This window comes from Colossoma macropomum, unplaced genomic scaffold, assembly GCF_904425465.1.
Source record: "Colossoma macropomum unplaced genomic scaffold, Colossoma_macropomum, whole genome shotgun sequence".
Classification (NCBI taxonomy): Eukaryota; Metazoa; Chordata; class Actinopteri; order Characiformes; family Serrasalmidae; genus Colossoma; species Colossoma macropomum.
In genome coordinates this window covers 41,252,875-41,258,694 of record NW_023494789.1, presented here as the reverse complement: position 1 = coordinate 41,258,694, position 5,820 = coordinate 41,252,875, and positions in this window count along the sequence as shown.

Here is a 5,820-nt window from a genome sequence, read left to right as displayed (position 1 = left end):
CATACAAATTTCATGCACCTTTCAAACATTCGTGTAACTTTTACTCCATTAAACGTTGTCATTTTATGGTAATTTTGTGAGGCATTAGCCTGCAAGGCATTGCAAGGCAAAGTAGTCCCCAAATAAAGGTACCTGGGTGTTATAAGGTAAAATGGTTCCCAAGCAAACTACTATTTTGCCATCATCGATATTGCATATAAAACTCAAAACGTGTATGCTTGGTAATGCTTAGTTATGGTAAATAAAATGCTGCTATAGACATAGCGATATTGGGCAGGTGGTTCCTTTCACCACCACTGTAAAGATATTGAGTTGGTAAGTTTCTCTACAATTAACTATTTCACAACAAACCACTATGACTTTGGCCCAATCCCATTTCACCCCTTGCCCCTACCACTGTTTTGCATGTTCACGTCTAGGGGTAGGGTGTCCCAATTTTTGTTGAGATGGAGGGGTAGGGCGAAGTGTTGGGGCTACATGGCCCTCCAAACTGAGTTTTTTCCGAGTCACACTCCAAAGGGAGTGTTATAAGAAAAAAAGAACAACAAGCGGCAAGATGGCTGCGCGAGCGACCAAAGAAACCCACAAATGTGAGTTTTTTCTCCATTAAAAAATTACGATGACCACTGTATTATCTTAGTTTGATGCCGTTTCAGTGTATTATGGTCATTTTCTTCGTAACAAGCATAAAAAATCACTAATAACATGCTGATGTCTTGGTAGCTAGCTAGCTAACTTTCCCGTTCCACCTTAAAAAGTACAGCAGTTCTGACGCCTGAAGCGGCAGAATGTAGCTGCTGCACGATTTAAGGTGGAACGGGAAAATTCGATCTGGTGAACAGCTGAGTTCAGCTTCGTATCACCAAAGAATTAGGGGTGGGCGATAATAAGTAGTTGTTTTGTACCCCCTCTTTGAAAGCATATTATGCCCTAAATGTAACTAAAGCCCAGCAGTGAAGTTGCTGATCTTTACCCTTCTCTCCTATCACTGAAGATGGGCCGGGTCGTCTACAGAGCACCGCTAGTAGCTGTTAATGAAGTGATGTTTTGTTTTGTGTTATTTTAATTTGAGGGTTGTCCCATTTCGTAGGGCAAGATTTCAACCACAACCCCCTTTAACTCAGTTCCAAGGGGTTAGGGTGACACTAGAAAACAAGGGGCAGGGATGAAAAGAAGAAATGGGATTGGGCCTTTGTGTTCATCTCAGTATCCTAATTAGGGCAAAATATTCAAAAATTGGAGTTCTCATTTAAAGCCAAACCTGGGTTTGGAGGAGTCATTGAATATTTACAGCAGATGCTCTATAATATCCATCTTACATTACATCCAGAATAAACAAGATTGTTTATTCACCAACCCTAGCTCTTCTCTTGAATACCTCTGTGCACTCACGACTCAGCTAAAGTTAGCATAGTTTTGGCGCCTCACTCTCACACCCTCTCTTAGTCCTCTCTCTTGTGGCTAATGTGGGTGCATATACCATCACTTTAACACTACAGCAGCCATCTCCTCATATAGGATTACTCACACAACATGCGCAAACACTCCTCACGCTCCACTGCTAGATTGCTAATATTGGCGCAGCATGTAGGGGGGCTCTCCACATAGCGTGCTGAGTAAAAGATGAGACCGCCAGCATGTGCCTCACCGTTAGGACTGCCAGGGCCCTGACAATTATCCTGTCTTGGTGCAGATTTAATATTCACAGTGTGTCATGGAGCGATATTGCGCTCTCATGCGCTGTCGCTGCTACCATACAAGGACATCACACCTACAGATATTTGTCTGTTTATAGCGTTTTTATTACTCACCTGAACAAGTGCTTTTATTGGTTTCCTACAATAGATTCTGAAAATGAGGCATCTTCTGTAGTATTAATATCTTTCAGTAGCCGTGTGATCACGCAGGAGTTTTTCTGTGTCAACTTCTTTTTTTTCTGAGTTTGTGGCAGATCTTAGCTGAGTAATTAACATGCTGATGGATTACCTCCAAAAGCGGCTTTCTGAGCTTATTATCATAAATGCACTTATGATCACCCGACCTTGGAGTTTCACTCAGCGCAGCAGTGGCATAATTACTGGGAGGCTGGGGTTGGGGGGAGGCAGGCCCCTAAAATCTTTATTTGGCCCCTAATACACATGAAAAACAGTGACGCAATTCACACATGATGTTGCCCATCAGGACTCACCCTGTGTGTCCAGAGTGACTTTCTGAAGCTTTAGCGAAGATCCAGTCAGTAATCCAGTTCAGAAAACCACCGTTTACGTGCATTTAAATCTCATTTTAAATCTCCACAGAATTGTGTTCGGTATAAAACTTTCCATCGTGTCTCAAACAGTCCTTTGATTGACTCAGACTCTGAATTTAGTGCAGAAATTTACAGCTAAATATGCGTACAAAATGACCCGAATACAGTCAGACTTTCAAAACTGAGACTAACCGCTCAGCCTTGCAGTGTTCACATGCTGCTGAGCTGCGAGAGTGGATGAGAGACTGAGAGCACTTCCCCTCTTTCCCTCAAAATCACACAAACAGGCCCTAAAACACATTTTAACAGATAAAAACAATAAATATGACAAATATTATTATAAAGATTAATAATATTTAGCTCTGTCTTTCAGGTTACTTTGATTTTGAGTATTAAAAATATCTGATATCAAATATGCAACTCAATTTGTAATTAAAAATAAAGCCTGTCCTGCTGTGTATCAGAGTTTTAGCACTCAGCATGAATCCAAGAGGACAGAAAGATCAATAAAAAAAGTCCGCCTTATGGTAATTGTTTAATTTTTACTCATAATAACCTATAGAATGAATCACCATCAAAATGATTGCACTTTCAGCTCAAAGACACTCCAGACTAACAATTTCTGAAAAGGTATCTGAGGTGCAGCTTGTTTTCAAGATCTCTGTAAGCAAAAAATACAAATTTTGGAGACGCTAGGTAAATATTTGACCAAAAATGACCCAAATTCATAAAGATATCAAATTACTGTTAGCATTTACATGTCAAACAATGGCATATCTGAGTAGCCCAGGGTCTCCTGAAAATAACAACATATGGCATGTGTGACTGTCACATGTAAATACTTCATAATTGCAATTGTAATTGTAATTGACCCAAAATACCAAAAACAAATTCCCCCAAATTCTAGGGCTTTAAGAGTTAATGAGCCAAAACATTGTGACCACCTGCCAAAGTGTAGAGTCTGCAAGACCTCTAAAGGTGCAGTTTGGTATCTGACACCAAGACATTATCAGCAGATTCTTTATGTCCTGTATGTTGCGAGGTGGAGCCACCGCAGATAGGACTCCATCCATCCATCCATCATCTAAACCGCTTATCCTTCTGGGTCACGGTGGGGTGCTGGAGCCTATCCCAGCTGTCATTGGGCGGAAGGCAGAATACACCCTGGACAGGTCGCCAGTCCAGATAGGACTCAATCAGACAATTTGGACTCCAGGGTAACAGCTTCAACCGTTGAACAATGCGTGCAGTGTGGCAGGACGCATTATCTTACCGAACGAGGCCACTGCCATCAGGAAACCATTGCCATGAAGAGGTGTATGTGGTCCACTATGATGTTTAGGTAGGTTGCTTGAGTCAAATGGACGTCCACGTGAATGCACAGATCCAGGGATTCCCAGAGGAACATCTCCCAGATCATCACACTCCCTGTGTCTTCTTCCCATAGTGCATCCTGGTGCCATTACTTCGCCAGGTAAACACGCTCACGTACCTGGCCTTCCATGTGATTTAAAACACAATGGGACTCATCGGACCAGACAACCTTTTTCCATTGCTCCCAGGTCCAGTTCCCAGGCTTGTGTGGCCATTGTAGGTGCATTTAGACAGTGGACAGGGTTTAGCACGGATACTCTGACTGGTCTGTGGCTACACAGCCCCATACGCAGCAGGGTGCAATGCACTGTGTGCTGTGATGCATTCCAAAATCATTAAATATTTCTGAGACTTGTACCGCAGTAACCCTTGTATGGGTTCAGACCAGATGAGATAGGCAATGTGCCCTTGAGCATTGCTGAGCCTTGGGTGCCCAAAACCCTGTGTGAAGTTTGTATGTTTGTCCCTTCTCAGACCACTGTGGATAGGTACTCACCACTGCTGTGAGGGGTCATATCGGTGTAGATACTGACACAAATGTGCACCCATCAGTCACAGAAATGTCTGAATAACATTCCGCACCAGTTATCTTCCATCTACATGGACAGAACTGACATCTGTTTATCTCCCTTATATTCATAATGCAGGTCATCCATGATAGCCTCTTTTAAACGGATCCTTCACAACCTGCAACATCATATATTCATTCTTTATAATTCAGCAGTCTTTAATAGGTAGTCTAATGTAAACATTTAGGTTCATGTTAGTTGTTAGTGTGTGGAGTGGCACACCTTTAGATCATCAACTTGTTTGAGATATAGATCACTTTTTTATTTTTTTATTTCGCTGCTGTCGGAAGAAAACCTTGTTTTTCGGTTTTTGATGTATTTTGAAAATGCATGTTGCCTTTTACATTGTATGTAAATTTCATGATGAATGGACCAAAAGAAACGGCCCAAAACGACTTGGAAAAAAGTCTGGTTCCACTGACTTACATTAAAAGTAAAGTAGGTTTTTTCCGTCTGCTGTAAAGTCACCATTTTGGAGGTTTTGTTCAGACAGCAGTGATTTATTTATTTTTTGTACTAAAAATGTTTAAATTCATGGAGGTCGAGACTTGCAGACTTGATGTTGGTGTGTATGTAAGTGTATAAGTATATAAATGTGTATATGTATAAGATGTATAATGTGTGTTTGTGTAGTATCTACATATATATATATATATATATATATATATATATATATATATATAGATAGATAGATAGATAGATAGATAGATAGATAGATAGAGATACACACACATTTATATACTTGTGCGTGTCTGTGCATGTGCGTGTTTGCGTATTTAGAGACTTGCTACAAAAAACAAGCCTGAACGCCTAGAGATTAAGCAGAGATGAAAATCTTAATTCGATTTAACCCTTTCTTAGCCTTAGCTTAAAAAATGAGTCTTTCAAATGTATACTTAAGTGACATTTTTTTCCAAAAAAAGGAGGAAAAGACTTTTCTCAACCATCAATATGGACAATCTAACTGATGATCAGCAACACAGAAAATACAAATGCAAACAAAGGGGCACATTGTCCCGCTGTAAAGCTGTGGGGACCAGCAGAGTCTCAGAGTCTTCCATCAGCACGCCAAGAAAGGAGGAGGAGGAGGAGGAGAGGGAGGAGGGGGAGGAGGAGGTGAAGAAGGAGGGGGAGACGCCTCATGGAGGAGTCTCTCAGCCCTCACCAGACCAGAGCATCGTCCTCTCTGCGTTTTGCCCTCCACGCCCTGCGTTATTACCCGCCCCCCCCTGCCACCTTTGTTTGGATCACAACAAACCTCGAACAGATGGTGCCCTGCTTGGGCTCCGGCGACAACCACCAGCTAGCAACCAATCGCCTGAGCAGGAATCAGCTGACTCGTCTGGACGCCGTTATTATTTTTTTTAACCCCACCCGTATTCAGAGAAGCCCCGCCCCCCGCGCTACGATTGGCTTGTCCCGTTTCCTGCTCTAGTATATGATAGGCTGGTGGGTCAAGCGTCCTGCGCGAGGACTGGTCACTTGCGCCCAGTCTCCTGCGCTGGGATTGGCTAGTGCGTCTTCGCGCAGGTGGGCGGGGGGTTGTCGGAAAACAGGTGGGAAAAAAAGAAGCAGCGCGTCTATTCTAGCGTCAGGCGCTGTCATCACATTTTCCTTCGCGTTCAGAGC